Source organism: Petaurus breviceps, unplaced genomic scaffold, assembly GCF_028583685.1.
Source record: "Petaurus breviceps papuanus isolate PSGF00001 unplaced genomic scaffold, PetGlider_PUasm1.0 38, whole genome shotgun sequence".
In the NCBI taxonomy this organism is placed as follows: domain Eukaryota; kingdom Metazoa; phylum Chordata; class Mammalia; order Diprotodontia; family Petauridae; genus Petaurus; species Petaurus breviceps.
The window spans coordinates 82,990,294-82,999,950 of NW_027186304.1; the positions used below are offsets into that span (position 1 = coordinate 82,990,294).

General features: G+C 34.8%; 1 protein-coding gene and 1 long non-coding RNA gene across 2 annotated transcripts in view; one reads left to right on the forward strand and one right to left on the reverse strand.

The window, feature by feature from the left end:
* Positions 1–2,955, forward strand: part of LOC138170157 (uncharacterized) — a 9,372-nt gene extending 6,417 nt beyond the window's left edge. The window contains exon 2 of the long non-coding RNA XR_011170550.1: positions 2,529–2,955. This is a non-coding gene — a long non-coding RNA (uncharacterized lncRNA). The remainder of the gene's footprint in view (positions 1–2,528) is intronic.
* EYA1 (EYA transcriptional coactivator and phosphatase 1) overlaps positions 1–8,683 on the reverse strand; it is a 345,032-nt gene extending 336,349 nt beyond the window's left edge. Inside the window, exon 1 of the mRNA XM_069100112.1 lies at positions 8,644–8,683. The gene's annotated coding sequence lies outside the window, so the exon portion shown is untranslated. The remainder of the gene's footprint in view (positions 1–8,643) is intronic.
* Positions 8,684–9,657: the final 974 nt, after the last annotated feature.

Below are 9,657 nucleotides of genomic sequence, written 5' to 3' on the forward strand. Positions count from 1 at the left end.
CTAAGGGACATTTTGAAGGGTAAATGAGAAAAAAGACTTTGTAATTTTAAAATGCTATTAAGTGTCACCTATTATTATTTGTTTATAATAATTGTAACAATAAACTGTATTTTTTTCCCCAAATACATGTCACCTCTGCAAAATAGTAAGCTTTTTAAGAGCCAGGATCATGCATGAACATGCATATGAATGTATGTTGAATTCATCTCTCATAGCACTTAGAACAATTTAGTGCACACAAGACTTTAATAAGTTTTTGTTCAATAAATGAATATATGAAATGAATGTTAGTTAAATGTTGGGACCAGTTCTGCCTGTGATGTAGTTCAATTATTTCTAGTTATGACAGAGAGAGGAAAGTGGCAACATTTAAGTTCCTTTCCATGTAAGAATAAACTGAAGGAGGAATTGGGCAAGGAGTTTCATCCAAATGCAAACCAAGTAATAAAATAATTTGAATGTAAAAACTGAAAGTTATCTCACGTACAATAAAGTCTGCTCAAGACTGTTACAGTTCCACTTGAGTTGGGTAGAATATGAGAAAGATCAGTTATTTCCCTGTACAGCTGCAGAATGAACAATGTAATGAACAGTGTAAATAGGGTTATAGAATATCAGTAATTTTGTTAATTTTCTAACTATGAAAATAAAACTATGAATAGCATTTAACTAAGATGACTGTGTGAACTCTCTTGTATTATTTATTTCTCTTTTACAAACAGCATATGATGATACATCATTTATTCAGAAGTCAGATTTCTAACTAATTCCAACTTCCTGAACATATCAGGTAACCAGAAAACGAGGCTCCATCCTTCAAAAAGTATTTCTAAACTTCTAAATATGACATTTGTTTCACTCAACTCCCTGTGTATGGCTCTTGGGTTATGTGAATCTAGTGCTTTCTTCTAAAAGAAAATCAGCATGTCATTGTATTAATTATCCAGCAAGGGGGTGAAATATATAAATTTTCCACCATGTAGTGCTATATTTAACCACCAACACAGTGGTTTCCTTGTGAGCTTATAAATAGATCCCTTGTAAGACATTTTTATCTGGTTCAGATGGGAGATAGCCCTTTCCTGAAGTCTACACTATCCCCACTGGTCACCAGAGAGTGCTCAGCCTGCAAACACTTAGGGTGTTCTCACTTGTTGACAAACTGCCAAATTCTATGGAGGTAGAACTAAGCAACTTGAATTAACCTCTCTCTGGAATAAAGCTGAAATTCAAAGTGTCATAATATGAAACCTACTTTCTGTCCCAAGCTCTCAAGCTCCCACACCATCTGGGTTCTATTCTCCCACTGCAATTACATATTCACAGACTTCTGTGATCATATACATTGTTATATATAGAATGAAATTAAAAGCAACTAGACCAAACACTTCTGTTTAGAGGCATTTGCCTGCAACTATTTCATAGCCTTCCTCCTAGCTGCTTTCCCAGATCTTTCCTAGTAATCAAAGATAATCTTAATTGCACTCACCTGAGGATCATGGGAAAGGAATATGGGAAAGGGCACCTGTCACACAACCTCTTATAAGGATGATCCTGAATCATCATTAGGTTAAATTATAGTAGTATAGTCTATTAAAGAAAGCATTAAGCATCAGGGTGTATAATATATTTTGGATAGATTCCCATGAAATAATGCACAGGTTACACTTAAAATCTCTTCATCCTTACAATAATGATGCTGGACTAAATGATGACAAATGTTTGGGGTTTTTTGTTGTTGTTTTCCGCCAGTAAGATTCTATAATTCTAAGCTTCAATTATTTGAAAAAATCTATTCATGTGAAATAAATCACTCCTTAGTGATTCCTTGGTAATTCTGGATAAACAGATGAAATCATAATTTGGAGTTTCTAGTTATTTTTACTCATTAATATATTAGGTCAAGCCAATACTAGAACTTAGTTCTTCTAATTTCTAGGTGAGTATCCTTTTTATTATATTGCACTCAGAAGACACAGAACTATTGTATAAATCTACCTAAAGACTTCTGCTACATGGGGTCAATCTTTTTAGTAAGAAAATACATTGTTTTAAATGCTTAAATTTTGATTAAAATAAGTTCATTTTGAGAATCTTAAAGTATAGGATACATATATAGTTAATAGAATGGTTTTCTGCCAAAAAGTAATGTCTCCACAAAAGCTACTGATAGCATCTAAAATTCTTCATGACTTAGTAGATATTTTTAAAAGCACAGCTAGAATACTGAAATATAGACATTTTCAAAAAGATCTAGAATAATATTCCTAAAATATTTACTCAGTTAGCTCGTGTGCCATTTAGGGTTTGTCCCTTTATAAACATGTCTTAGGTTAGGTGTCCTAATCTGTATCTTGCCACTGGACTCAGATGGCTCCAGAGGAGAAAGTGAGGTTGATGACTTTGTGCAGCCCTCCCTTACTTTCATCCAATTCACTAGCAAGTCATGGCATCACCTTCCTGATGTCATGGTCCTCTTTGAGAACAAAGAACAAATAATAACAAGAATATCTTTGTTTAAATTACAGACACAACATATGTGTGATGACCAACTTTGATAGACTGGACTCTTCTCAGCAATGCAGTGATATAAGTCAATCCCAAAAGACTCATGATGGAGAGAAATGTGTACATCCAGAGAAAGAACTAGAAAGAACTGAGTTTATATCCAGATTGAAGCAAACTACCTTATCTTTTTCCTTTTCTTGTTTGGTTTTATGTCCTCTCTACCATTTTTCATTCCATCTGATACAATCCGTCTTTATAACCTGACTAATGTATAATGTGAAAGTATTTACAGATCCTATACTTGACTGTATGCTGCCATGGAGGGGGTGGGGAGGGAATGGAGGGGGACAAAATGTGAAACTCAAGGAATTGTGGAATTTAATCTTGTAAGCTAAAATTAAATAAACAAATTAATAAAGTGAGGGGTTGCACTTGAACAAAAAAGAATATCTTTGTTTAGGTGGTTTGTCTTTCTATGGTTTAGAGAATTCATGGACGAAGCAGTATTTCCTTTTCTGATTTCTTTACCAATAATCTTTGATAAAGGCATCTAAGGGTCTTTACACTGACCCTAGGAGAATTAGGGTCCTACTATACTATATTTTTAGCTTAATATTTTTCCTGATGTACTTACCTTAGTATTGAAATGAAGGATTACTTCTGCCTTTTGCTTCTTGTCAGAATCAATTAATCAATAGATCAACTAATCAATCTATTTATGAGTATTTGTTAAATATTTATTTCATGATGATTCCTCTCCTTTCTGATTGAGAACTAGAAGGTAAAGCACTAAATTCTTCCCAAAGCTTTCTTTTAAGGAGGGGTAGAATCTGGACTTTCCAGAAAACTATTTAAATCAGAAGCTCCATTTGGTTTGAACCTCACAGGACATGATGCTTCTGTGGTACATACTCTCTCATAACCCATCCCCCCTTTCCAGCTCTCTTTTGTGTGTTGTCTTCTCTCATTAGCTTATAAGCTCATTAAAGGTAAGGAGCTGTCTTTTTCTTATTTGTATCCATAACGCTTTACATGGTGTCTGACACATAGTAGTAGGTATTTAATAAATGTTTCTTGAATTGAACTGTATTTGGGGACAAAGAAGAAAATTTAGACCCACTCTTTTTTTTTTGAGGAGGGAAGGCAGGGCAATTGGGGTTAAGTAACTTGCTCAAGGTCACACTGCTAGTAAGTGTTAAGTGTCTGAGGCTGGATTTGAATTCAGTTCCTCCTGATTCCAGGGCCAGTGCTCTATTCACTGTGCCATGTAGCTGCTCCAGTCCCCACTCTTAACAAGCTTACATTCTAAAGGAAGAAACACACATAAATAAATACAAAATAAACATGTAAATATGAGATAATTGTTTTGGGGGATATTGGGAGCTGGAAGGCATCAGGAAATACTTCATGTAAAAAAATGAATCTTGACTTAGGCTTTGAAGGAAATGTCTAAGAAGCAGAGGTGAGAAGGGAATGTATTCCAGGAAATGGGGGAAACCTCTGCAAAGGCTGGGAGAGAAAAGATGGGGTATTGCATGTGAAGAACAACAAAAAAAGACCTTTCTGTTTGGATTGTAGAGCATGTGAAGGGAAGAAATATATAACAAATCTAGAAAGGTAGTTTGAAACTGGATTCATAAGTGCTTTAAATGCCTTACAAAAGAGCTTGTATTTGGTCTTAAACTTCACAGAATGCCATTTAAATTTATTGAGTAGTGGAGAGCTAGTCTTACTCATGCCTTGAAAAAAATTACTTTAATGTGATGTCAAAGATAGACCATAGTGGAGAGAGACTGGTGGCAGGGAGAATCAAAAGGCTATTTCAGTAGTCTAAGAAAGAGATCATGAGTTCACTAGAGGCACCTCTTCCAAATTCTGTTTGTGCCCAAAGTTGCAAGGACTACTTTCCACAAAATCATAGTCTATCAGAAGCTATCCAGTTCAACCAATAAGAACAAGGATCCTCTCTTTAGTATACCTGATGAGTAGTCATCCATCTTTTGCTTCAAGACCTGGAGGTCTTACTCTACCTGAGGTGGAATTCCCAGCCTGCCCTCTGAGTCAGGCCATTCCACTTTTTGGTAGTTCTAATTGTCAGAAGCTTTCCTATTTATATCTATAAGTTTTGCCTGTTGCTTTTAGTTCTACATTGTGGGACCACACAGAATAAATCTAATCCCTCTCCTAGGTGACATTTCTCCAGATGCTCAGAAAGAACTATCATGTCCAACTTAACTCTTATTTGGGCTAAACATTCCTAATTCCTTCAATTAATCCTCATATATCATGTACTTGAGCCTCATGAGCCTTATTGCCTTTCCCTGCATTCTTTATCAGTTCATCTTATCAACAGTCTTCCTAAAATATGGTTCAGAGAATTGAATACGACACTGCAGATGCAGTCTTACTAGGGGCAAGTACATCAGACCTACTATCTCCCTAGTCTTAAACATTATTCATCTCTTAATTCATCCAAGATTGAATTTATTTTCTTGGTTACCAGGTCATAGCAACTCATGTTGAACTTCCTCTCCACTAAAACCCCTAAATAATTTTCAGACAAACTGCCCTGTAGATTCAACTCCCTCATCTTGTCAAGTGCTAGACTTGGAGTCAGAAAGTCCTAAATTCAAATCCTACCTCAGACATTTACTGGCTATGTTACTCTAGGTGCTTAAGTAGACTTCTCTAGACCTGTTTTCTAATGTGTTAAATAGATATAATAAGGATTATGAGGATCAAATAAAATAATATATGTTAGGGACTCTGCAAACTTTAAAGCACTACATAAATGTTTACTCTTACTACTATTATTACTACTCCTGCTTCCACCATTACTACTACTGCTACTACTACTATTACTGCTACTGTTACTATTACTATTACTACTGCTATCTTATAGTTATGAAATTGATTTTTGAAGCCACACATAAGATTTTAAATATATTGCTATTTTGTCCAATTCCATTAAATTTGGACCAATAGACAGTCAGGGGTGGGAAACCTATGATTGTGAGGCTACATGTGGCCCTCTAGGTTCTCAAGTGTGGCCCTTTGACTGAATCCAAACTTCACAGAACAAATCCCCTTAATAAAAAAAAAATGTTCTGTAAAACTTGGACTCAGCCAAAAGGCCACACCCAAGGATCTAGAAGGCTACAGGTTCCCCACCCCTGGCCTTTTAGTATCTTTTTGGAGCCCCATTTGTCATCCAGTTTATCATCAAAGGCTCTTACAATGAATAATGAAATATGGAAATATGAAATAATGAATAATGGAAAAAGCAATAGCTTGACAGTAAGGGATTATGCAAAGATTCCCTTACCCCTAAAGAAAATTACCATTCAGAGCCTAATAGTTTCCCCAAAATACCAGGGGACCATAACTCAACCTGTACAAAGAGCCTATTTGGGTTACTAAGAACACTACTATTGCTGTCTTTCTTACCCAAATCAGAGATTCTGAGATGAGAAAAGGACATCAAGGAACCTTTTATTGGCTCCTTTCCTAATCCAGTGTTTGAAGGTCCTCAACATATGAACACAAGTTTTGAAGCTAGTAAATACAGACTTTAGGGTTTGATGACTAGCCAAAGGATTCAGAGAACCATGATTGAAAGCTGAACTTGGCCAACAGAAGAAAACTGACACTAAAAGAACTTCCAAGAAACTTTTTAAAAAAAATCATGTCTGTGCAAGAAAAGTCTGGGAATTTTCTCCCAATGTCTCCTTATCACCCATGTATTTGTGGAAAGTGAATTTTTGCAAGTATTTTAATAAAATAAAAATGGTAGCCTCTAACCAACTCCATTAGCAGAGATAAATATAAGGAAGTGCTTCAGAAAATAAAGGTTTAAGATAGGAATTAGAGGAGTAAGAAGAAGGAAGAGAGTAACATTAGTGGCAAGAGAACTTCCCTCAGAGTCAGGAAGACCAGGGTACTGACTCATATAGGCTGTGTGTCCCTGGGCAAGTTGCCTAACCTCTCAGGGAACCAAGCAATTTTCTAATATAACAACGAACAACAACAGCTAAAATATGTAGCACTTGCTATGTGCCAGGTACTATGCAAAACACTTTGCAAATATTATCTTATTAGATCCTCAAAACCGCCTTGGGGGGTAGGTGCAATTATTATCCCCATTCTACAGATGAATAAACAGACAAATGAGATTAAGTGAGTGGCAGAACAGATGCTAACTCACTGGTAGAGGGAGTTTCCTCATCACAATTTCGGGAGGAGGGAAGGGAAGAGGTGACCAGAACATTTTCAAAACCAAGATTAAAACTGCTTGTATATGGAATGCGATTGAAATACTATTCATGTTCTTGCTTTCTCCCTTGCTACTCATTTTTCTTCTAAGTCTCTTTAGACTTCATTTTTACATGTAGTCCTTTCTTCCTTCATAATAATCTCTCTGTAATTCTATCATTAATTTTCCTTTTAGCTTCAATTATTTGAGTTTTATGTTGTGTTTATTGGAATAATATATACACATTCAAGCAGAATGATTCAGAAACAATTATTTGTCAACATTTCAAGCTGGGGTTATTTAAAATCATCAAAGATTTCTGAATCTGGATTCAAAAGATCTGCTTTAATACTAACTCTCCCAGTCTGTCTATGGAAGCTTGGCAGTCACTTAAATTCTTTGTATTTCAGTTTCCTCATCTAAAAAATGAAGGAGTTGTATAGTATAGGGCCTGTGAATCTATAATTCTATGACAGTGTTAATGTTAGTGACAGCTCCATAAAAAATGTGGCAGAAAATACAAGAGTATAAATAAATGAAATAAAGTAATCAGTGAATAACATAATACTAGGAGATGGTATCAATAATTCTCTTCTTACTTCAATTCATAGTTTACAAAAAAAAAAAACAACACCCAGACAATTGAATGCATCAAGGATATTATACTGTTCGAGGTAATCGTTGTATCTTACAGAACAATCTCTAGGCGCTCAGTGTGAATTGCCTCACAAAATGAGTTAAGAAATCCATAAAATACATTTGTAATCACTTAAGATATGGCTGCAAAACTACTTTGGTAGCTCCTGGACATCTGTTATTAAAATTCTCACACATTAGCAGTTGTTACTTATTGTATCACACCATTATGTCTTGTAAAACATGAGTTTACAGGAACCAAAACAGCATTATGAAAGATCACCCCCCCAGAAGTTTATAATAACTCTAGCATGAACAGAACAGAACCGTGAGACAGCAGTTCCCAGTGCATTGTCTGAGAAGCAGATTTCAAAGGAAAAGCCCTATAGGTTACAGCAAATAACATTAGCAATTAAACCACAAAGCAGCACTAATGCAAACACCAAATTTTTATAAATGAATATAATCTACTGTTGTTTGAAATTCATTTTTTTTACAATGTTATCATCTAAAAATTATCCAACAGTAGACTTTCAATGCAACTTAAGGCTTATATCTTTTAAGTGGGAAAATTCACTTGAGTAAAATTTTAATGACAAAACAAATATTTTAAAACATACTTTATATTTATCATATGCAAAACCAACTTCTGAGCCTTCCCCATCTATATTCTCTCTCTCTGTCGTTCTCTCTCTCTTTCTCTTTCTCTGTCTGTCTCTCTTCTACAAACACACACAGATACACACACATGCAGAAAACATACTAACACACAGATCTCCTTAATTTAATTTCCATTTAAGAGTTCTGTAAAATGGATGATGAAGCTCACATATTAAACTCAAAAACAGATTTAAAAATCTATGTTCAGATAAAGTTAACATCCCAGCCCAGGACTATTGTTCCATGAATTAAATATATGTGCTCTTTAAGATAACAATAAATACAAGCCATAAAAATGATACTATGTATTCTGATAAAATGAAAATATATTGATTATTGAACATTTTTATGATAAACTGAAGTATAAGTATGGTTTTGTTATTCTCCTTTTCATGTACTGATACCTTTAAGACAAAATTAGTTCAGGTCTCTGAAATAGAATACTGTAATAATTCATAACCTCAAATCATTAAAAATTGGTCTAGAGCTTTTAAGGAGTTTCCAGACTCTCAGGTTACAACAAAAATAGTAATTACAATTTTTAAAGCAATAGCTCTTTCCTTAGGCCTGACATTCTATTTACTTACTGACTGTCCATTTATTCCCTGGGGGACTTCCATTGAAGAAATCTTCTTCTGAATTATATATGGGCTATTAGCTACACACTGTCTTCAAAGAGTTCAAACGCCCTTGCACCTGTGAAGAACAGAACACCATACAGTTATATTAATTGTTTGGCATGAAATTAAGAGTTGATCTTTACATCTGCAGCTTTCCTTTACTAGCATGTACATACAAGTCAAGAACACTCATCTTCAATGAATGAATCTTTAAAATAAACATATGGGCAGGCTGTTTATCACCATTTACACGAGCCAAATGCAGGAAATGATAACTCTGCTGGGCCTGCTGTCAGCAGCTGCAATCCAGGGGAAAAAAAGGCTGCCAGGAACTTTTCCACAGATATGATTTTTGTGGCAAAGCTCAAAAACTTTCCTTTGTTTTCTTCTTAAAAGCATAGTTTCAGTACATGTCAGTGTCATGCTAAGTCTAACACTGTCTATCAGTGTAATGCTAAGAGGAAATACTTATAAAAACTATGATTGTAAATGGAGCCAGGATAAAAAAATCTACAAAGTTGTCAGCCTTATCCTCAGGCTAAGGATATTGTTACACTGTCTCCATGAGATTACAATAGGTCACATTAAATCATAGAATCATAATGAAGATGACATTAGAAGTAATCTAGTGCAACTTACTTTTTTTTTTAACAAGTTAGGAAACTGAGTTCCAGCAACGTTCAGTGACAGGCAGGATCATACAATGGAGCTGATATGTGAACCAAATTCCCTTAGCTCAAAATATGTCCCTTTTCATTGAATTCAATTGATACCTTCTGAACATGAGATACTATACCTTCCAAAAGAGGGGGAGGGTTAAGTAAGAACAGGCTTCCAAATTTTAAAAAATTGAATATTCAAACAAAGAATAATAAAATATTTTCTACATTTAATTATTTTCCTAAACACATAGTTGTGTTCCATCACAATTTTTCCTAAATTTCAAGATTAAATTTTAATATTCACAAAATCACAGACATT